Source organism: Artemia franciscana, chromosome 1, assembly GCF_032884065.1.
Source record: "Artemia franciscana chromosome 1, ASM3288406v1, whole genome shotgun sequence".
In the NCBI taxonomy this organism is placed as follows: domain Eukaryota; kingdom Metazoa; phylum Arthropoda; class Branchiopoda; order Anostraca; family Artemiidae; genus Artemia; species Artemia franciscana.
The window spans coordinates 3,131,369-3,156,626 of record NC_088863.1 but is presented as its reverse complement, the minus strand read 5'-3'; the positions used below and the strand labels follow the sequence as shown (position 1 = coordinate 3,156,626).

General features: G+C 32.6%; 1 protein-coding gene across 6 annotated transcripts in view; it reads right to left on the bottom strand.

Annotated features, from left to right (window-relative positions):
* The window catches only part of LOC136043927 (uncharacterized), a 141,005-nt gene that overhangs the window by 89,144 nt on the left and 26,603 nt on the right, over positions 1–25,258 (bottom strand). The window contains exon 1 of one of the 6 annotated variants that reach the window (XM_065729033.1): positions 4,579–4,947. The exons of 4 other annotated variants lie outside the window; for them this stretch is intronic. The gene's annotated coding sequence lies outside the window, so the exon portion shown is untranslated. Of the gene's footprint in view, positions 1–3,808; positions 3,920–4,578; positions 4,948–25,258 lie in introns of those variants that run through there. One more of the 6 variants, XM_065729021.1, reaches the window with a different exon arrangement.

Below are 25,258 nucleotides of genomic sequence, written 5' to 3'. Positions count from 1 at the left end.
GAATTTTGGCTATATGTAGTAATACACACTTTAGAGCACTTGGAACAAAACTAAACATTTACCTTGATTTGTCACAGCTAAGCTGGATAAAAAAATTTAAACAAATTTTCCATCCAGCATGTTTCTTGTGTTGGCATTGATACTTTTTTATGTATAGGCAAAACAGTAGTAGTTAAGTAGTAGTTAAGCAACCAAACAGAATAAGAAAAAAAAACATGGCAGAATTGTTTTGAATTTTTTGTTATTCAAGTTAATCTTGGCAAATCACTGTTTGTGAATTATACAACTTTACAAAATGGATTGACAATGAAATGGTAAGTCTGAAACCAATTTTTTAACCCATTTTTACACCCAACAAGAGCAAAGAGCTCATCTGGCACTTGTGATGAGGCAGGAAGAGCCAAGAGCTCATATGGTATGAGCTCTAGCAAAGTTCTAAGAATCAATAGACTGATTTAAAAGGAAAATCAGAGGCTTAATGTGGTCGGGATTTAAAATAAGAGGTCTGAGTCATGATGTCCTTCTAAGTATCAAAATTCATTAAGATCCAATCACCCACTCAAAAGTTTTAAATACCTTATTTTTTCTAGTTTTTTCTCTCCCTTTAGCCCCCCCCCCCCCCCAGATGGTTGAAACTGGGAAAACGACTTTATCAAGTCAATTTGTGCAACTCCCTGACATGTCTACCAATTTTCATCATCCTAACACGTCCAGAAGCACTAGACTTGCCAAAGCACTGAACACCACCCCCTAACTCCTCTAAAGAGAGCAAATACGGTATAGTTACGTTAATCACGTACCACATCTACAACATACCTACCAAGTTTCATCCCAATTCCTCCACTCTAAGTGTTTTCCAAGATTTCCAATTTCCCCCTCCCAACTCCCCCAATATCAACAGATCTGGTCTGGATTTGAAATAAGAGCTCTGAGACATGAGTTCCTTCTAAAAATAGAAATTCATTAAGATCCAGTCACCCATTCTGAAGTTAAAAATACCTCAATCTTTCTAATTTTTCCAAATTAACACCCCCAGCTCCTCCAAAGAGAATGGAGCTGTTCCAATTATGTCAATCATACATCTAGAACTTGTACTTATTCTTTCCATCAAGTTTCATCCTGATCTCTCTACTCTAAACATTTCCCAAGGTTTCTGTTTCCCCTCTCCAACCCCCCTGTCCCTGGATCCACTCCAAGTCAAAAATGGAGCATCTGAGAAATAAGATCCTTCTTTATATCAAGTTTCATTAAGGTCTGATCACCTATTTGTAAGATAAAAATACCCCAATTTTCACATTCCCCAAGAATTTTGGTTTCCCCCTTCCAACTCCCCCCAATGTCACAGGATCTAGCCAGAACTTAAAATAAGAGATCTAAAGCGCAAGATCCTTATAAACATCAAATTTCATTAAGATCTGATCACCCATTTGTAAGTTACAAATACCTCATTTTTTCTAATTTTTTCAAATTATTCCACCCTCCCCAACTCATCCAAAGAGAGCGGATCCGGTCAGGTTATGTCAGTCATGTATCTTGGACTTGTTTTTATTCTTCCCGTCCAGTTTCATCCTGATCTCTCCACTCTAAGTATTTTCCAAGATTTTCAGTTCCCCCCCCCCTCACTGATGCTGGATCTGGTCGGGAGTTAAAATAAGAGATCTGAGTTACGAGATCCTTCTAAATAGGCAGTTTCATTAAGATCCAATCATGGATCTTATGCAGATCCTCCTATGCAGTTTCATTAAGATCCAATCACTCCTTAATAAGTTAAAAATATGTCATTTTTTCTTATTTTTCAGAATTATCCCCCCCCCAGCTCCTACAAATAGAGTGAATTAATTCCAATTATGTCAATCACATATCTAGGACTTCTGCTTATTTTTACCACCAAGTTTCATCACAATCCCTCCACTCTTAGCATTTTCCAACATTTAAGGTTCCCCCCAACCCTCCCCCCCAACGTCACTGGATCCAGTCAAGATTTAAAATAAGAGTTTTAACACATGATATCCTTCCAAAAAATAAATATCATTAAGATCTGACCACTCCTTCATAAGTTAAAATTACCTAATTTTTCAAATTTTTTCAGGATTAAACCCCCCCCAAACTATCCCAAAGAGAGCTGATCTGTTCCGGTTATGACAAACATGTATCTAGGATTGTGCTTATTTTTCCCACCAAGTTTCACCTGATCCCTTTAATCTAAGCATTATCCAAGATCTTAGGTTCCCCACCTCAACTCTCCCCAATGTCACCAGATCCATCAGGATTCAAAATAAGAGCTCTGGGACACAATAGCTTTTCAAACTTCAAATTTCATTAAGATCCAATCACTCCTTTGTAAGTTAAAGATACCTAATTTTTTCTAATTTTTCAGAATTTACCCCCCCCCCAACTCCCCAAACAGAGCAGATCTGTTCTAGTTATGTCAATCATGTATCTAGGATTTCTGCTTATTTTCCCACCAAGTTTCATCCTGATCCCTCCACTTTAAGTGTTTTCCAAGATTTTAGGTTCCCTCCTCCACCCCCCTCCCCCCAATGTCACCAGATCTGGTTGGGATCTAAATTAAGAGCTTTGAGACATGATATCCTTCCAAACATCAAATTTTATTAAGATCCCATCACTTGTTTGAAAGTTAAAATACTTAATTTTTTGGAAATAACTGGCCCCCCACTCCCCCCCCCCCCCAGATGGTCAAATCATGAAAATGACTATTTTTAATTTAATCTGGTCTGGTCCCTGATACGCCTGCCAAATTTCATTGTCCTAGCTTATCTAGAAGTGCCTAAAGTAGCAAAACCAGGACAGACCAACAGAATTTACAACTGCTATATTTCATTTGGTTAATACCAAGTACCATAAGAATATAGAGAGGAATTATTATTTTCAAGGGCCCTAAATTGCATAAAATTTAATTTGTAATAAAAGCAACTATTATATTCAGGGTACTTGTGTATTATGTGCTACTCACTAAAATTTTTGCACTTAGTTAATGCTCACTCAAATATAAAATTCAAGAGCAAACCAGTTTATTCTTTGGTTTCTTTGTTACTCTAGAAACAAATTTGGGCATATTTGAACATTAGGAGGGTAAAGTATGTATGCAAAATGTGTTAAGTATAATTATTCAGCATATAATGAAGTGAGTGGCATATAATACACAAGTATCAGATTAAGTAAGAGAATAAAAAATTGCATTAAGCAGTATATTCACTTTATTTGTAGGTCAATCATATGATCTGCTCAGCAGATAACAATTTGCTAATTTGACAGGTCTATAGGGTACCTATTGAAATTTAACAATATTTTACCCTTATTTTCAGTTATCAGTTTTTTTTTTCTCTGGTTTTATTTATGAAAATTCACTCCCGGTTCTTTAGGTAGATTTTAAGCCATATCAATGGGTCTTTTCTAAATTTACCAAATGTATTGAGGATTGATCCTCCATACATGAGTATTGAGTTATGAGTATTTATACATGAGTATTTCAGGTTATGATATTAGTGCATAGGCCTATAGTAAGATTCCAATGATTGAATATTGTTTCTTTGTCATTACTAGAGAAGTATATCTATTTTTAAGCTTTCAAAAATTGGTAAATTTATAGCAAACAGTATTGCTGGCTTTTGTATAAAGTGAATATACCACTTGATGCTTTTTTATGCTCTTTACAAATATAATAATCATTTCTACTGGAAATTTGGATTTAAGCACTTTTTGACCTCTTAAAAATGACCTAAATATAGGGTATAAAAAAGGCTCAAAACATTGGTCTCAAACTTTATAACATTGGACTCAAACTTACTGTTTCATTATAAATCCATTTTTTTAATCTTATATTATCCCCAAGCACTGATTTTCCACAATTAAATTAGATAGATAAATTTTTATCAATGTTATGGCATTTTCTTCTTCCTTGTCACCAAAATTTCAATGAAACCATGCGTTTTTGGTTGTTTTTTTTTACAAAATAATAGGATATTTGAAATTGCAAATGTGGAATAGTTTAGAAACAAATTTGGGCTATATATTTGCACATCAGGGGGTGGGGGTAAAGCATAGCATATATTAAATATGTGAAGTAACCATTGCTGTATTTAATATAGTTAAATTTATAGCAAACAGTATAACTGGCATTCATAATAGTTGGCTTTCATATTTTTGACCAAAAACGCATGCTTTTATTTAAAATTCAATGTCAAAGAAGAAGAAAACACCATAACATTGACAAAATTTATTTCTCCAATTTAGTCATGGAAAATCACTGCTTGTGGATAATATAACATTTAAAAATGGATTTATACTGAAACAGTAAATTTTAGTCCTATGTTTTAAAGTCTGAGACCAATATCTTGAGCCTTTTTTATACCCCATATTTAGGTCATTATTAAGAGGTCAAAAAGTGCTTAAATCTGAATTTCCGGTAGAAGTGATTATTATATTTATAAATAGAATAAAAAAAGGCATCAATTGGTATATTCACTTTATACAAAAGCCAGTAATACTGTTTGCTATAAATCAACCCTAAGATCCCTCTCCAACAAGACTAAAAATGTGTAAAGTGGGCTTGCTTACAGGTAACATTAGCCTACTTGTAGAGCAATGCAAGTCCATGAGCCCTGCAGGCAGTGGGCAAGGTCTGTATTTTATATTTATTCAACAAAGAGTTTGAAAAACCCTTAGAGTACTCCAAGGTACAATTTAAGGTTTATTCAACAAATAAAAGGCCTTTTTTCGCGTCAACCAAAGAGACTGTTTGAGCTCAACCACTCGGTGTGGTTGAGCTCAACCGCTGTTTTCGCGTGAAACAGTGACAAACCAGGTTGTCATGAAAAGTGATTTTGCGTGAAACAATTGACTGGTTGAACTCTAATTTAACCAGAACTGTCATTGTTTTTAACCGTAGGGTTCTACCATTCATAATTGTTGGTTGACCTTTTCAGGCGTAGATTTCGAAAAGAAGAATTCGTAGGCTATAAATAAGTCTATATAAAATAAGAATTATAAGCTGACAAATAGAATTCTAGCCACGCAAAAGTAAGGTTTAATTTTGTTTTTTTTCGTATTAGGGCTATTTGGATAAATGTTGGGTTATATCCTGCAATTTGATTCACATAGGCCTTAATACAGGAAGTCAAGAGTTTGAATATGCTTTTGAAAACTTATGTAGATACTTGGAAATCTTTGTTTCATCCTTTTGATGCCCTAGACTTGACCTTAGCTTGGTAATTTGGCTTCAGAGATAAAACCTTGATGAAGCAATACCCTAGTGGTTATAAAGCATTGTTAATCCAACTACTATTCTTACTAGATGCTTCAAGATATGTTGCATCTTTGTCAGAACTCTTTACATTTCAGCCTTACTCTATAGGGCCATGGATAAATTTTCAGGTCAAACTCTAGTTTGGCTACTGTTTGCTATCTTAGAAATGGGTTAAGTCAGGAAAATAGAACTTCCAGTAATGAATCCAAAGCAAAAAATACGTAAAATTCTAGTTTAGCTAATTTTCATTATCTTGGAAAGGGAATAGGTTACAAGAATGAAACTCAGTAATTAATCCAGGGTCAAAAACACTCTGGGAAGGTACTGCCAGGCTTCTATGTCAACCCTTTTCTGATTTCTAAGTCTTAGATAATTGCTTACTCAAAAGGTCTATACCTATACTATTGAAATTTTGACAAAACAAGATTTACCTTAATTTTTAATTATCAGTTTCTTTTACTCTGGCTTTAGCTCTTAAAATGCAATTCCTTTTATTTGAGTAGCATTTTAAGCCATATCAATATTTTTTTTTCAAAATTTAGGAAATGTCTGCATATCTTTAAAACCTTATAAAGTGGATTGAGGAAAGCTGTGAAACAGTTTCTTTGTACTCCATGTAAGCAGACCTTCCCAGAACATACTTTAGCCTTTAGACCCATCCCTGAAAGTTTTTTTTTTCAATCTCACCCCCTGGTGCTCTTTTACACATTGTATAAATTGTGAAGAAATGCCTGCCCCCTTGCTAAAAGTCTTAGAAGTATCTTATATCAAAATACACCTGATACAGTTTAATTTTTTAGAGATGCCACAGAATAGCATTAAAGCTGAGTATTTGCTTTGCAAGAAATGTGTCCCTTCTGTTGTAAAGCATTTTGGATAGACACTAATCTAACCATGGACATATTGCTGTTGCAAATGGTTTTGCTTAAAATGGTTTGGAAAACAAATAGCAAATGTAAATTTGCTTTTTTATCATTATTTAAGACTAGAATATCACAAAGCTAGGCAATCACATTGCTTGTTGTATCTTAAGTAAATACAATCCCTGATGGAGTTTTGTTGATACCTGTCTTAAAATTAATTTGTCTAAATAAAATATATTGTTTATGGGAAAGTAGAGAAAAGCAACAACCATGAATTGAGTTTTTTTCAATATTTCTTTTTTCAAATTATAGTTCTCTGGTCACATTTGTGTTCCTTGCTAAGTTGTTGGCACTCTGGTTTGGGAATCCTTTGTCCAAGGGGTACAGGTTTAATTCCTGGCATTGCTAGTGTATTTGGTTTTTACCAGCTAAGTATTCACCATGCTAGTTTGCATCTTAAGTAAAGCAATCCCTGCTGGAGCTTTGTTGACACCTGCCTTACAATAACTTGTCTAAGTAAAATACAATGTGTATTGAAGATTAGTGAAAATGGCTGTAAATCCATCTTGTTTTTTTTCAATATTTTTTTTTAATAGTTGTTCTACTCTGGTTGTAATAATGTTCTTGGCTAAGTGGAAAGCACTCTTAGTAAGAAATCCTTTGTCCATGGGGTACAGGTTTGATTCCTAGTATTGCCTGTTTATTTGTTTTAAATGGGGGTCAGTGATGTTAGACAGATCTAAACCAGCTCTAAATAGGCAAATGGAAAAATATGCAAAAGGTAAGCAGGGAGGGTGTACAAAAGCACAAGATTTCTGGCCCCCAGCCCTTAATTGCAATTCTTGGCCAAAGGGTCACAAAGTGGAAATTAGCACTGCCAGTTTAGACCTTGATGTGTCAGTGCTGCCATACTTACTTACTTGCATATTGGTGTTGAGTTTGACCACATTTTATCTTCATTACTATCTAAAATCATTTAGACATTCAGCAAACTGTCTCAAACCACAATTAGTATTGAATAGTTTTTGGGCCTTACTGACTTTCCCTTTATAGCAAAGGTTTATTGTTGTGTATAATGTAGATATTTTAAAGCAATCAATCATTAAAAAGTCCCTTTTAGTTTTATCAAGTTTTTGAGTAATAAACCTTTTTAATTACCTTAAAATATTTATTCAGGTCCTTTACTATTGGCTGCCCTTTATATTACAATAATGATTGAAATATATTGTGGCAACTACAAATTTGGATAATCCAACCTATTTTACCATCTTAAGGTTGTTTACAAAGGTGTATGAAATATTTAAGTACTGACTTAGCTACAGAAAACCTCTAGATATAATAAAATGTAAGCAAGATGGCTCTTACTTTGACCATATCTATGGAAGCACTAATGAGAGAGTGGGTTATTTGATGCATTTGTAGGATTGATTGAGATGAGAAATGAAGTGTAGGCTTGATGAGAGATGGCTGGTGAATGTGATGAGGGATGAATGTTTTGCAAGATTTTAAAATTTTGGACAATGTCTCATGTTGACAGTAGAGTGCAGAAGTAAAATTTGGTAATTTTTTTTCTTTGTTTCTGTTATGTTAGACAATATTGAATATTCTAAAGTGAAGTTTCTTTTTTGTTTGGAATTGTGATGGCCCTAGGGCTTTAGTGCAATACAAATTACTAATGTTTATTCACTTTCTTTAAACAAACACAAGGTCTATGTCTCCTAGCTTTAACAAAGTCAAATGTAATTTTAAGACCAGGGATTTCAAAGTAGGTCAAATGAACTTCTGGTAAAAATGAGCAATTTATGAAACATCTAGATTAAAGAAAAGTCTTTTAGACAACAAAGAAGACAATTGAACAAAGAAAAGTACCTTATATCATAATTGTTGTGCACCCTTAAGATAGAAATGAACAAAGCTTCAATTAAGATTCTGTTTTGTTTAAACAGACAGAAGGGACAAACCTCCAAGCTTTGACAAATACAATCTCACTTTGTGGCTCCTATCTTTTCAAAGGGGACTTTCTTTGGATTTTTTCTATCCAACTAAAACTGAAAAGGACAGCATGATATACAAGTGACTTTCCAATTACCCTACATAGCAAGAGAAAATCATTAAATTAGGCTATGCTTTATCTGAATCCCCCTCCCAATGTGCAGAAATATGGCTCAAATTTCATATTTTCAATGCATTTAACCTCCTGTCACCTGTTTTTCTAGTTATTGTTTGTCACATTTGTTTAATTTACAGCTACATGGGATGAAGTTAGAGAGACAGATTGACAAAACAAATGGAAAATAGGAAATTTCAGCAATACATTTTTATATTGGGAGGATTGAGGGGTAAAGTAGAGCAAAGTTGAATATAAAATGTGTTACCAGCTATTATTCTAAAAATTATGAAGCATGAATTTTTTTTTTATTATGTTTCTTTCTCTTCAGGTCCTTCTCTAGGGCTTTACCAAATCAAACATTCTATGCCCAGAAAAATTAGCAACAAGGTATAGTCTATATACAAAGGCTTATGTTATTTAACTATGAATATGGAATTTATATGGCAATCAGGAACTGGATACAGGCTAAAGCAAGTAAAAAAGAAAGAAAAAACTTCCCTAGTTAGCTCAGGAGACTTTTAATAGATTACTCTTCAGATAATTGCCTATGATACATAATTTAAATATTTACCCCTGTACAGTAGGGCGTTAAAACAATCTATCACAATGTAAGATACAGTATATTTAGATATGATGCTGATTTACAAATTCCAGGATTCTTTGTTGTAGTTTTCATAATTTTGTTGATAAAGTTTTATATATTCATCATATTTTATTTTATGTCATTAACATTAGCCAAACTAAACTTCTCAATAGAACTTGAATGTGGTGGCTATAATGCACAAGTACTGCAAAAATCTTACAACACATTATGTGTTATGGTAACTGTTCAGTGAGAAAAAAACTATTTGCCTAGTTTAGCTTAATTTGTTATATTTTTGTGCTTATCAGAAATATTTTGTTAATTTTAGGCAGCTGTCCCCCCCCAAAAAATTCTTAAACATTTGCTGGTTTATACTTAACTAGTATTCTACTGAAAACAAAAATTAATATATATTTTGTATTGAAGAAATATAAAGTCCTTTGGATTTTTTTTTATTAAGATTAAGCAGTTTGCTACTTTCTTTTGTTAGGCTAAGCCTGTAAGAGTGCTTTATTGTGAAGAGCCAAAATTTGTAGGGATTGCAAAGGCTAGCCTGAACAATATGTTATTACAAATTATTAGGTTAAACTTCTGTTTGGTAAAATTCTATTTTAGATAAATTTGTATTATCTTGAAAAAGGTTTAGGTTAGGAAAATGAGGAAACTTTCAGGATATACATTTCCCTATATTTAAATATGAAACACTGATATGGCTTAAAATTCTACTCAAATAACAAGAATTGCATTTTCAGAGCTAAAACCAGAGAAACAGAAACTGCTAGCTGAAAATTAAGGTAAGATGTTGTTTTACCAAAATTTTAATAGTTACAGACCAGTCCAATACGGAAAATTCCAAGATCTAAAAACAGAAGAGGGTTATCACATAAGCTTAGCAATAGCTTCTCAGAGTATGTTTTTAGCTATGGATTAATCACTGAAAGTTTCATTCACCTAACATAACCCCAATCAAAGATAGCAAAAAGTAGCTAAACTGGAATTTGACTGGAAATTTAATCTATAGCCTGGTAGGCTAGTAGAATTCCAAATCAAAACAAAAAGAAGTCAAACTAGAATTTTATCCTCTGTTTAGGGTAGCTCAACAAAGCTAAAGTCTTATCATTTAGGACTTTTTTATAGATAATTTTGCTTTTACAGTATGAATACAACATTTTCCAATATATTACCTGAACAATTTAACCCAAGATTCCACTAATTCTGACCCTTCCTATCTCTTCAAATATACCAGAGAGTATGCTAGATCATTTTTCAATTCTCTCTGACCTCAAACTAATGTGAAATATGTCAAATCCGGAGGAAATTAAGCCAGTGCTAAATCATTTAATTATAGTAGAATGACACTCTTAACACTATACGGATGTTTTATGTTTGAAATATTTTGCCCAAACCGACAAGTAAAAAGAGTGTTTTCGCGAACCAGTTTTGTTTGAGCTCAACCATATGTAATTTTTTCCGTTTTTGTGTTAAACATACAAGCTGGTTAAACCAAAGCTGTCATTGGTTAAACCAGCTGGTTGACGCGAAAAAAGGCCTCAAAGAGACTGTTTGAGCTCAACCACTCGGTGTGGTTGAGCTCAACCGCTGTTTTTGCGTGAAACAGTGACAAACCAGGTTGTCATGAAAAGTGATTTTGCGTGAACAAATTGACTGGTTGAACTCTAATTTAACCAGAACTGTCATTGTTTTTAACCGTAGGGTTCTGCCTTTCATAATTGTTGGTTGACCTTTTCAGGCGTAGATTTCGAAAAGAAGAATTCGTAGGCTATAAATAAGTCTATATAAAATAAGAATTATAAGCTGACAAATAGAATTCTAGCCACGCAAAAGTAAGGTTTAATTTTTTTTTCGTATTAGGGCTATTTGGATAAATGTTGGGTTATATCCTGCAATTTGATTCACATAGGCCTTAAGACAGGAAGTCAAGAGTTTGAATATGCTTTTGAAAACTTATGTAGATACTTGGAAATCTTTGTTTCATCCTTTTGATGCCCTAGGCTTGACCTTAGCTTGGTAATTTGGCTTCAGAGATAAAACCTTGATGAAGCAAGACCCTAGTGGTTATAAAGCATTGTTAATCCAATTACTATTCTTACTAGATGCTTCAAGATGTGTTGCATCTTTGTCAGAACTCTTTACATTTCAGCCTTACCCTATAGGGCCATGGATAAATTTTCAGGTCAAACTCTAGTTTGGCTACTGTTTGCTATCTTAGAAATGGGTTAAGTCAGGAAAATAGAACTTTCAGTAATGAATCCAAAGCAAAAAATACGTAAAATTCTAGTTTAGCTAATTTTCATTATCTTGGAAAGGGAATAGGTTACAAGAATGAAACTCAGTAATTAATCCAGGTCAAAAACACTCTGGGAAGGTACTGCCAGGCTTCTATGTCAACCCTTTTCTGATTTCTAAGTCTTAGATAATTGCTTACTCAAAAGGTCTATACCTATACTATTGAAATTTTGACAAAACAAGATTTACCTTAATTTTTAATTATCAGTTTCTTTTACTCTGGCTTTAGCTGTTAAAATGCAATTCCTTTTATTTGAGTAGCATTTTAAGCCATATCAATATTTTTTTTCAAAATTTAGGAAATGTCTTTGCATATCTTAGAACCTTATAAAGTGGATTGAGGAAAGCTGTGAAACACAAGTCTTAGAAGTATCTTATATCAAAATACACCTGCAACAGTTTAATTTTTTAGAGATGACACAGAATAGCATTAAAGCTGAGTATTTGCTTTGCAAGAAATGTGTCCCTTCTGTTGTAAAGCATTTTGGATAGACACTAATCTAACCATGGGCGTATTGCTGTTGCAAATGGTTTTGCTTAAAATGGTTTGGAAAACAAATAGCAAATGTAAATTTGCTTTTTTATCATTATTTAAGACTAGAATATCACAAAGCTATGCAATCACATTGCTTGTTGTATCTTAAGTAAATACAATCCCTGATGGAGCTTTGTTGATACCTGTCTTAAAATTAATTTGTCTAAATAAAATATATTGTTTATGGGACAGTAGAGAAAATGGCAACAACCATGAATTGAGTTTTTTTCAATATTTCTTTTTTCAAATAATAGTTCTCTGGTCACATTTGTGTTCCTTGCTAAGTTGTTGGCACTCTGGTTTGGGAATCCTTTGTCCAAGGGGTACAGGTTTAATTCCTGGCATTGCTAGTGTATTTGGTTTTTACCAGCTAAGTATTCACCATGCTAGTTTGCATCTTAAGTAAAGCAATCCCTACTGGAGCTTTGTTGACACCTGCCTTACAATAACTTGTCTAAGTAAAATACAATGTGCATTGAAGATTAGTGAAAATGGCTGTAAATCCATCTTGGTTTTTTTTCAATTTTTTTTTTTTAATAGTTGTTCTACTCTGGTCATAATAATGTTCTTGGCTGAGTGGAAAGCACTCTTAGTAAGAAATCCTTTGTCCATGGGGTACAGGTTTGATTCCTAGTATTGCCTGTTTATTTGTTTTAAATGGGGGTCAGTGATGTTAGACAGATCTAAACCAGCTCTAAATAGGCAAATGGAGAAATATGCAAAAGGTAAGCAGGGAGGGTGTACAAAAGCACAAGATTTCTGGCCCCCAGCCCTTAATTGCAATTCTTGGCCAAAGGGTCACAAAGTGGAAATTAGCACTGCCAGTTTAGACCTTGATGTGTCAGTGCTGCCATACTTACTTACTTGCATATTGGTGTTGAGTTTGCCCACATTTTATCTTCATTACTATCTAAAATCATTTAGACATTCAGCAAACTGTCTCAAAGCACAATTAGTATTGAATAGTTTTTGGGCCTTACTGACTTTCCCTTTATAGCAAAGGTTTATTGTTGTGTATAATGTAGATATTTTAAAGTAATCAATCATTAAGAATTCCCTTTTAGTTTTATCAAGTTTTTGAGTAATAAACCTTTTTAATTACCTTAAAATATTTATTCAGGTCCTTTACTATTGGCTGCCCTTTATATTACAATAATGATTGAAATATATTGTGGTAACTAAAAATTTGGATAATCCAACCTATTTTACCATCTTAAGGTTGTTTACAAAGGTGTATGAAATATTAAGTACTGACTTAGCTACAGAAAACTTCTAGATATAATAAAATGTAAGCAAGATGGCTCTTACTTTGACCATATCTATGGAAGCACTAATGAGAGAGTGGGTCATTTGATGCATTTGTAGGATTGAGTGAGATGAGAAATGAAGTGTAGGTTTGATGAGAGATGGCTGGTGAATGTGATGAGGGATGAATGTTTTGCAAGATTTTAAAATTTTGGACAATTTCTCATGTTGACAGTAGAGTGCAGAAGTAAAATTTTGTAATTTTTTTTTCTTTGTTTCTGTTATGTTAGACAATGTTGAATATTCTAAAGTGAAGTTTCTTTTTTGTTTGGAATTGTGATGGCCCTAGGGCTTTAGTGCAATACAAATTACTAATGTTTATTCACTTTCTTTAAACAAACACAAGGTCTATGTCTCCTAGCTTTAACAAACTCAAATGTAATCTTAAGACCATGGATTTCAAAGTAGGTCAAATGAACTTCTGGTAAAAATGAGCAATTTATGAAACATCTAGATTAAAAAAAAGTCTTTTAGACAACAAAGAAGACAATTGGATAAAGAAAAGTACCTTATATCATAATTGTTGTGCACCCTTAAGATAGAAATGAACAAAGCTTCAATTAAAATTCTGTTTTGTTTAAACAGACAGAAGGGACAAACCTCCAAGCTTTGACAAATACAATCTCACTTTGTGGCTCCTATCTTTTCAAAGGGGACTTTCTTTGGATTTTTTTCTATCCAACTAAAACTGAAAAGGACAGCATGATATACAAGTGACCTTCCAATTACCCTACATAGCAAGAGAAAATCATTAAGTTAGGCTATGCTTTATCTCAATCCCCCTCCCAATGTGCAGAAATATGGCTCAAATTTCATATTTTCAATGCATTTAACCTCCTGTCACCTGTTTTTCTAGTTATTGTTTGTCACATTTGTTTAATTTACAGCTACATGGGATGAAGTTAGAGAGACAGATTAACAAAACAAATGGAAAATAGGAAATTTCAACAATACATTTTTATATTGGGAGGATTGAGGGGTAAAGTAGAGCAAAGTTGAATGTAAAATGTGTTACCAGCTATTATTCTAAAAATTAAGAAGCATGAATTTTTTTTTTATTATGTTTCTTTCTCTTCAGGTCCTTCTCTAGGGCTTTAACAAATCAAACATTCTATGCCCAGAAAAATTAGCAACAAGGTATAGTCTATATACAAAGGCTTATGTTATTTAACTATGAATATGGAATTTATATGGCAATCAGAAACTGGATACAGGCTAAAGCAAGTAAAAAAGAAAGAAAAAACTTCCCTAGTTAGCTCAGGAGACTTCTAATAGATTACTCTTCAGATAATTGCCTATGATACATAATTTAAATATTTTCCCCTGTACAGTAGGGCGTTAAAACAATCTATCACAATGTAAGATACAGTATATTTAGATATGATGCTGATTTACAAATTCCTGGATTCTTTGTTGTAGTTTTCATAATTTTGTTGATAAAGTTTTATATATTCATCATATTTTATTTTATATCATTAACATTAGCCAAACTAATCTTCTCAATAAAACTTGAATGTGGTGGCTATAATGCACAAGTACTGCAAAAATCTTACAACACATTATGTGTTATGGTAACTGTTCAGTGAGAAAAAAAAATATTTTCCTAGTTTAGCTTAATTTGTTATATTTTTGTGCTTATCAGAAATATTTTGTTAATTTTAGGCAGCTGTCCCCCCTCAAAAAATTCTTAAACATTTGCTGGTTTATACTTAACTAGTATTCTACTGAAAACAAAAATTAATATATATTATGTATTGAAGAAATATAAAGCCCTTTGGATTTTTTTTTATTCAGATTAAGCAGTTTGCTATTTTCTTTTGTTAGGCTAAGCCTGTAATAGTGCTTTATTGTGAAGAGTCAAAATTTGTAGGGATTGCAAAGGCTAGCCTGAACAATATGTTATTACAAATTATTAGGTTAAACTTCTGTTTGGTAAAATTCTAGTTTAGATAAATTTGTATTATCTTGAAAAAGGTTTAGGTTAGGAAAATGAAACTTTTAGGGATGGGTCTAGAGACTAAACTATATCATGGAAAAGTATTTTGGAGCATCTAACTCTACTCTTTCTCTCTCTTAAAAATGTTTGCCTTAAATTACCTTAAATCACATTGTCTAATGAAATAAGGATTAAATCCTGTAGAATTGCTGGTTAGTGATGATGACAGTTGGAAATCTCAATATTTGGTCCACACCCTTAAAAATGCTTGTGTTATAAAAGTGAAACCCTTGCAAAATAAATCTTCTACTTAAATGACAAGAAAAAAGCATTTTTAGTGTCATAACTTCGCTCAATTTCAATTTATGAAGTTTCCAAGATTTGGAAACTTTCAGGATATACATTTCCCTATATTTAAATACAAAACACTGATATGGCTTAAAATTCTACTCAAATAACAAGAATTGCATTTTCAGAGCTAAAACCAGAGAAACAGAAACTGCTTGCTGAAAATTAAGGTAAGATGTTGTTTTACCAAAATTTTAATAGTTACAGACCAGTCCAGTACGCAAAATTCCCAGATTTAAAAACAGAAGAGGGTTATCACATAAGCTTAGCAATAGCTTCTCAGAGTATGTTTTTAGCTATGGATTAATCACTGAAAGTTTCGTTCACCTAACATAACCCATTCAAAGATAGCAAAAAGTAGCTAAACTGGAATTTGACTGGAAACTTAATCTATAGCCTGGTAGGCTAGTAGAATTCCAAATCAAAACAAAAAGAAGTCAAACTAGAATTTTATCCTCTGTTTAGGGTAGCTCAACAAAGCTAAAGTCTTATCATTTAGGGCTTTTAGATAATTTTGCTTTTACAGTATGAATACAACATTTTCCAATATATTACCTGAACAATTTAACCAAAGATTCCACTAATTCAGACCCTTCCTATCTCTTCAAATATACCAGAGAGTATGCTAGATCATTTTTCAATTATCTCTGACCTCAAACTAATGTGAAATATGTCAAATCCGGAGGAAATTAAGCCAGTGCTAAATCATTTAATTATAATAGAATGACACTCTTAACACTATACGGATGTATTATGTTTGAAATTTTTTGCCCAAACCGACAAGTAAAAAGAGTGTTTTCGCAAACCAGTTTTGTTTGAGCTCAACCATATGTAATTTTTTTCCGTTTTTGCGTTAAACATACAAGCTGGTTAAACCAAAGCTGTCATTGGTTAAACCAGCTGGTTGACGCGAAAAAAGGCCTAAAGAATTCAGACCTTGTGTTACGGGGTGGTTTATTAAATTAGTTTGCGGTGTGATTTTATCTTAAGGGGGGTTTGCGTTGAGGTCCTTGGGACTTTTCTAAGTCTTAATAGCTTAACGTGGATATGGGAGCTAAATTATTAGTAAAATAAAAAGGCTTCGTATATAATCCCCAGTAACCTGGGAGACAGAACCATCTCAGTGTTGTTCGAGGTCTCCTGAAGCAAGTATAGATTCCCTTGGGACCGTACCTGAAGGCTAGAGGAACTGTACCTGATGCCCTAATACATAGACAGAAGATGATTAAATACAATAAGGTTTATTTACTTACAATATACAACTATTGACAAAATAGCTTCAATGACTTATTGCATGAAAAGGTGAACATGAGCAATTGATCTAATGCATTCGAATCTCTCCTTAAAACTAACTATTCGCCCTTGCGTTGGACTCATATATCAAACGCGCGATTTCTCTAAAAAACACTCACCGGACAGGCTTGGTGACCTGTGGAAGTTGACCTCCACTACTATTGGTAATATTTAATCATGTGACTAGTCTTGCATCCAAAAGTTGTTTTTGTGGCAAGGATTTCCCTTTTGGTTTTGAGTTGAAAAACCCAGGGGTCAGAATAACTGGTTACTTAACTTGTTAAGTAACATTTAACTTATCTAAATGCACGTAGTCCAACTGCGTTGGACTATGCAGACTGTTAAATTTAGCAACTGTTAAATTCTAAATGATTTTATTCAAACCTTTTTCTAATTGAAATTTACTAAAGGGGTGTGACTGAGAAATTTAGTCCTGAATTTAAGAGTTCCTAGAAGAGTATGGATGAGAGATTTGGTCCTATATTTGAGGATTTCTAAGGGGGTGTGAATGAGGGATTTGGTCCTGAATTTTATAGAGGGGAGGGGGCTGGTCTATATGTTACATATCCCCTTTCCCGTTGTAGATTGATGTCCACATTAATCAGTCTAATCTCTTTCTTTAAATATTGCATTTATTCCTTATTGTCTATAAAAATTTTATTATAATTCTATAACCTTGTAAATGATGATTAAAATTTAAGAAATATTTTCCTACACCTTATATATATATGTCCTGCACCTAGCACTAAAAAAATTATTTAACCACAACACTTGGCATTAACTGTTATTACACACGAATACCTGGTTCCAATTGTTTATTTTTACTTGAAATTTCAACTGTTATATTTGATTTTTAATTGATCCCAGGTATTTTAACAATAAAAATAAAAATTCACAACGTAACATAAAAAGATTTCCACTGGCACTTTTATTTACTTAAATTTATAATTCACTATTTGGCACTTTTTAAATGTTCATCACTTATTAGTTCTGGATATTAGTTTCACACCAATCACAATTTTACTGAAGTTTTAGAGCCCTATTTACTGATTGAACAAATATAATGTCATTTTCTAATTTATCACCATTTAGCAAAAGTAAAGACTTTTTGTTTTTACGCTTCTACAAAATGGGAAGCGCGGGACCCAGAATCACCTATCCCCAGCAGTTTAAGTACAAAGGTATGGCCGGTACTACAGTTCTTCTGTCCTGCTCCCGCTCTCTTCTGCATTTAAGCGTTATCTTAATTGTCTTTGGCGTTATCTTAATTTAATTCAATAGACTGGAGTACTATCTAACACCTTACTTGTTAGTTGATTCCTAAGTTAAAAAATTAGGACTTAGGATCTCCTGTTCTAAAACTTCATTAGGTCTGTGAGGGTTTCCATATTGAATTGGGTTCACTAATGGTGTTTTTGCGGTGGGTATGTTGTGGTCGTACCCGCTGGCTGGATGTTTTGTCTTCTCTAGTCTACATTATTCAGTCAGAAATGAAAGATGATAGTAAGTAGTTGGTTTTATTTGGGATGTCCCTTGGGTGATAGTTGTCCGGTTGAATCAGATGTGTCTTGGGCATTCTTCGGTGGTTGATAAATCATGATAGGTGTTTTGTAGTCTTTGATCATGACGTTTGTTGGCCAATGTTAGTAGTATGCCAAATTCTGTAATAAAAATTTCCAAGCAGAATCATGTTGTTAACATATAAAATGGTACTAGTGATACGATAATATAAAGCATTATTGTAATATGAAATTGCATAATAATAGCACATAATTGCATAACAGTAATATTATTTTTTTTCAAACATTCAAAGTGAAATCGAATGTACGATTTCTTAAAAGAAGTTTTAAATTCTAATAATTTTCAGGTACATTTGAAGTAACGTGAGGTATATTTGGTCATATAGCAATTAAAAATGGTTTTATTGGTACTACACTATTACTATATTATTATGATTACATGTAAATATAAAATTACGGCACTAAAGAGGGTTATATATATATATATAAGATTATATAGAGGTCTTAATGTTCTGGATCATACTTTAATCAAAAAAAAATTTGAACCTCCAATGCGTGATTAGTCGAAAAGTAATACATTTTGCATCATAGCCTTTCAATTATCACGCCTTGGAACGTTTTTGTCTTTGAATAGATCAGCAAAATTACAAGAGATGACATCTTAAATCTCTTGCACATAAAAAGATAGGAATGAATTTTTTCGTGCTTGTTAGAGGTCTACATTTACATAAAGATTTTCTGCCAAGATTATTTTTGATGTATATGCCAAAAAGTAATACAGTATGTTGTATCATAGCCTTTTAGCTGTTACACACCAACAATACTTCCTACAGTAGGGAAAGGATGTTACGCACGGGGAAAGACCTCTCAATTTTCCCGGATTATTACATCCTCCCTGTTAAAATGGCTTAAATATCATCAGGAGCAGTAGGGTTCAATTGATGCATCTCTTGTGCCTCAATAGCATCAGTATTTATCCTTTTTCTCTTCAGTAGTTTCCCATAGTTAATTGTTAGTTGCGCTCTTATTGTTAGTGAAATAAGAAATACCATGAATATTGTGATTATAATATTATACCATGAGTTTGGTGAGAACAAACCGTATTGGCTCTCCACGTATTTCAATCTTTGGTCTTCGTCAGTGAATAAGGGTATTTGCATATCTAACGCTTCCTTTATTTTTGTTAATTGCATTGTACCTTTAATCTTTTCTATTTTTGGCCATATGGATGTTTTAGATTCTTCATCATTTATATTCGGAATCGTGAAGGACAAGTTTATTCCTTGAAAATTTATTATCTTTGGGCTCATGACGTTAGTGCTGGTTGTGATTAGAGGTGTTTGGACGGTTGTTTCTTTAGTTACAAGTCTGCAACCTTGTTTGATTGTAATAGTCCCAACATCCTGTAATAATATTTCGGTTCGATTGCTGGGGTCAATTTTTTCTGTATTGTTATAGCAGAATAGGGTTTCTACCGTCTTTTTAGGTACTGTAAATAACCATAAGTCGTTCCTTAAATTAATGAAAGTTTCTCTTTTGGTATTTCCTATTAAGGCTTCACAAGAATCAGGAATATTTTGTTGCTGCGATTCCTTTAGGAATAGATCTAGCATGCATGATCCTATCTTTACGTTATATATAGGTAATGTAAGTTGGCAGACCAAATTTTTAAATGACACGCATTCTTTTAATTCTTCGGCATTTGCTGGTGCGTATTTTCTTCTATCTTGATCTATTAACATATATTCCGCTTCTGGGATGATGCTCATGAAGGAGTTTGTCTCTTTAATGTTGATGGGAAATGTAGATATTTTGTATAGGTCATATATGAATTGTTGATTAATCAAAGGAATTGTGACTACAGCAAACAGTTGCTCATTGATCTCGGTGATATGCACCTTTAGTTTGATATAATATAAAAACAAGTTAGCTACTTCTGGTTCTACTGGTAAGTGGAGACCAAATGTTAAGTGAGTTTTTATTTCGTTTAGGATGTTCTTAAGATCCGAGGGATCCACTAAGTCGTAAGAAAGGGTTCCTCCTGTTAATTCAAATAACGCGAATTCAAATTTACTGACGTCAGTGGCTAAGTTCAACAAAGACATAATAACAATGTAGAGTGACACCATCGTTAGGCTGGAATCAGAGATTACTCTGTCTACTTCATTTTTTAAATAGTTCATTGTGCTGACTGTTCTTGATATTTTTTTGGATATAGCCTCGATTTTGTCTTTTTGATAATTGGCGATACTTGCTTGTATTTTTTGGACATGTAGTGTTGTATTCATGGCTGTGTTGAGTCTTTTAACATTATCTCTTAGTATATTCAAATCTTCTTCGGTTGACAAACCGAATAGTCGGGAAGCAAGCTCCCCTACTATTGGGATTAGACTTGTTGATCGTTTATATTTACTTCTTCGGAAAAATACTTCGAATATACATGTAGTGCTTTGTTTAAGTTTTTGTATTTCTGTATTGAATAGTTCAAATAACACCTCTAACCTTTGTCTATATAAGATAAGGAATGCCTGATGAGTTGATATTTTATGAGCATTTTCTATGGTTAATTCCGGGAGGGGTTCTAATTCATCCTTTGCTGGTTCGTCAGCCATGGCCAGTCGCGCGCAAGTTTTTTTTACCATCTATTGTCCAACATTCTCTCCAGTGACTTTCATCTTGACATTTTTTGTCTCCATCCATACATCGTGTTCTACCATAGTCTGTCTCGACAAAAGGGATTTGCCACCTAACTTGTATTCTTCCCTTCTTCGAAGAAGTCCATATCCAGCTAGTTGACTGCCATGGTTGCCTTACTGTTATTAAAATTTCATCGTTTTTAATTGGCATTAGTACACCAGGGATAGTTTCTGTGGTAATTTCTAACATTGAGGTGTCTAACTCTATTGGTTGTGGGTCAGTTGTCGTGGGATTTGACGAGGGGAATGTTTCTTCCACTTCTGTTATTGGGGTACGTTCAGTTTCGATTGTTGTTGGAGTAAAATCAGTTTCTGCTGTGGTTTCCTCGTTCTGAGTATCGTATTTCCAGAAAGTAGTCGTTTCGTATTTTTTTGAGGTGCTTTTGGGGATTTCCATTAATCCGTTTGCGCTTTCTTCGGTATAAGAAGTAAGATGTGGAACATGGGAGGTCGTGTTGATTTTGGTAGCTTCCGTTGTGACGTTTATTATTCTACAGAAATATTGACATTTAAACTTGTATTTCGGTTTGCTGGTATCATTAGTGGAATCTGATCCCACTTCAACATTTTCTATCGCTCTTATTATCTCTGGTATTTTATTGGTTCGCGTTACGAGGTCAGATACAATGCTTGTTGTTTGGGTTTCAATTGTAGCGGTTTGCTGTGTGTATGGGGAAATACTGGTTATATCTCTCGTTTCAACCTTCGTTGGTTTTATTTCAGATAAATTTATTTTTTCTTGTATTGGTTTGTTCTTAGCCCTGTTAACTTGTTTTGGTCCATTCCATAGTTCTTTGAAGAAATTCCATACTGTGGGCAATTTGTTCAATAATGCATATTGTTCATCGTAAAATTTTCTTTGTCTGAGTTGTGTCTTTATTGGCTCAATTGTACCTTGGGTCTCTTTATCGATATCTGAGTTTTGGTTTTCGTTAATTGACCTCCTTTTTCTTTTTTCAATGGTTTTTCCGAGTCCTATAGCTTTATCGATTTCGGCCATTTTCGCATCAAAATCATCTACTATTCTTTTTGTTTTGACTTTGGGAGAGTTAGGGGATGTTTCTTTCTTTTCTTTATGGTTGTTTTTGCTTGCTTGTAGTCCCTTGTCTGATTTTAAAAATTGAAAAATTAATTCTTTCAGGTCAAATGTATTTTTCTCCAGTCTTATAACTTGTTGGAATAATGTTTCAAATGGTTTAGGGTCTAGCTTCATACAAATTTTCCAAACGTTGTTACTAGTTAGAAGTGAATTTTCGTGTTTGAATATTATCCCATGCTTTACGACATCTTGTGTATGGGCACCTATACACATGGTCATCAAAAATGTTAAGATCATCATTCTTATCTGTAATTAACATTTAATCAATTATTTCTGACAAAGTATGATAGAAAGAAAAAACGGATTGCGTGACGCTGAGATTTATTAAGTATTAATGGAGATTTAAGGGGCTAATATGCTAATGTCATTAAGAAATAGTAAAAAAATTAATTTAAAAATATCAATAATTCTAATTTGGAGCTGAGAAAGTAAGTAATGTTTTTTTTTGTTGTTTTTTTTATAGAGTCAATTTATACTTAAGTAGTTTGTGATAACAAACTGTGATTAAGTAACGAAATTTTAATGCCCAATAGCAAATATTTTAGTAGTCTCGAGGGTAATTAATATATATATATTATCAGTGTACAGATTTTGGCATGGGTTAGGACAATTTGTCTCTAAGAAAGACCTCTTGATGTATACATCGATATAATAGTATCGATATAATATATAATAGCAAAAGTCTCATGCGTCTTTCTTCAAAAATGTTGAATTTTTGGTCAGAAAGTCAATAATGGGTGTGTGTGTTTTTAGAAGACAAAATAATAATATTTCAAGGCTGCAATCATTAGATATTTAGCAAATTAAAGTACTAACTTAGTCTTACTAATAATCTATTAGGGACTTTTTTTTAAGTTTTATTTTAGGTCTAGGATGGAGTTAACTCAAGACCTATTAGATGTTCATTACTCTCATTGGGGGAGATGGATAGACATTGGCAATATTTACATTAAAGTTATTTTATTTCTTTTAAAAATACATAGATATAAAAAAAATTAATAGCACTTGTATTTTGAGAGGATCGCCGTTAAACTTCTTTATGACTCCAAATAGTTAAAAACGATAACTGTTTAAAATTTTGCTAACCAAGGGGAAAATTTTCTTGAAACATATATCTGATAAACATATTAAACAATTTATTTATTTGTTACAGCCGGAAACTTAAATTACTGGTTGTGTATGTGTAATAGAAGGATAGGCTTATTTTATTGTTAAAGTTTGATGCATAGTTCCAATTAATTGGTTAAATTTAATTATGGATTAGTTAACTTGATTTGGAGTTTAAAAGTAGGGATCATCATTATATATATAAGATTGCAAGATCTAGTAACTACGTTTCAAAGATCACAGCCATTTTTTTGCTTGCACTTTGAGAAATTATTTTAATCATTTCTAAAATTGTTGCAAATTGAAGTGTTCTTTTTGCATTTGAATCTCTTTTAGCTTTGAATTAAGTATCTTAGTTGTTAAAATGGAAAAAAAATAAAAAATTTGATTTATAAATTAAATTGACTTATAATTTAATTTTAGTGGAATTTAGCTTCATTTAAATAATAAGTTGTAGGCTATTGGTATTTCGTAACATAAGTTTTTATTTTTTTTTTTTTTTATTTTTTTTTAAACTAAAAGATTGTGTCATAATTATTGAAAAATTTTGAACTACTGTTTTGTAAATTTTTTTCTGTAGGGGAGGGGAAATTACTATATTTAAATTTATACACCTACGTACATAGGTAATAATAATGTAGTTTAAGATAGCCTATAGTTTAAAATGAAAGCATTTATGATTAATTAGAATTTCTTTTTAATTTTTAACCAAAGTAGCTGAATATTACACCAAAGGGATGGTTTATATTATAATTAATTGGTTCCCATAAACCATTTTGACCTATAATTTTAAGTAAAATTAAGTTCTTTAGGCTGTTTTATTTTTAAATGAAAAAAAAAATATTTTTTTTGAAATAGCATAAAAGTTGCTCAAATTATAAGCACATAAAATACTGCGTTTAACTTTCAACTGGATTTTTTGTTTGTTTCTTTTTTATCATAATTTTTGCTTAGGTTGAACGGAAATGAAATTTCTTTATTAATATACGCACAGTTTGTCATCGCGTAGTGTAACTTTTTAAATAGGTAAGTGTATTACTTTCAATTCGATTTAATTAAAAAAAAACGCATTTTTCCATTAGGCGAAGATACCCTTTTAACGCAATTATTTATACTGATTTAAGGTATGATTATAATCATGGCACTTTTGAAAAACCTTTAGGTTTTTGGGTTCTTATCAATTAGACAGAATATGAACATAGCCCAGGTATCTAATCCGAAGCTTACGGCTTTGTTACTTAGGCTCTTAAATAGATCTTGCTTGATTTTTCGGAAGATAAAAGTTGAAAGCTTTATTACGATACGTTGTTGGGTCGAGATTTAGTTAAAGTAAGTCTTGTTTGATTCTTCAGAAGATAATACTTGAGTTATATCACGGTACGTTGCATTTTGTTTGAAAGTTAGTTAGATTTAGAACAATGTATTACTTTGTAATGATGTAGCCATGTTTCAAGGGGATGAGGCAACTAAATTGGCCTTAATACTAGGGGTTGTTTTCGCTTATCGGTATATAAAAGTCCCGTCTGACACTACATTGTTCAGTTGTTCCGAAAGGATTGGAAGACCGTATTCTGTCATCTAAGTGGGATATATAAGTATATTTTGTGAACAAATGTTTATTTAATATAGTTATTGTGTTTTGATAGTTTTCAAAGCTTGTATTTTGAAAGACTGATGTTTGAAGTATTTTTCAAAGTTCAGACCGTGTCATGGATCCATGTAGATCGGATAAGGTAAGAGATTGAATTTTGTTAAATGTTTTTGGTACTTTTTTGTTAAAATTAAGAGAAGAAAAAAAAAATTATTTTCTATTTATGACACGCTATAGACACATATAGACACTCCGATTCTCCAATTTTTTTTTTTTTTTTTTATTAGCCAATCTAATTTTATTGAATGTATATATTAATATTATAAGGGGTCAGTAGGCTAAGTGTTAAGTTTAGACTTTTCGTGTGGGATATGTTATTACACTTATTTATAATGGTTTGTAAAGTTCTCACAGATCCGGCGATTTTGGTAATTTTAAACATGTTTATCTTACTATAAGTATATGGATTAAGATAGTTATACGGAGGTTATATATATATTTTTTTTTTTTGCAATGTTAGTTTTGGTAAGCGTAATTTATTTTGAAAAATCATTACCTTACCGCCATATATTTCCTGTTTCGTTCTCTTTCCTGTTCCTGAAACTTTTACCCTTTTTTTTTACGTTTAGTTGCATTTAGGGGTGTTTTGTTCAAATGTTATTTCTGCTATTATCTCGTAATAGTTTTCTTGGCTTTTAG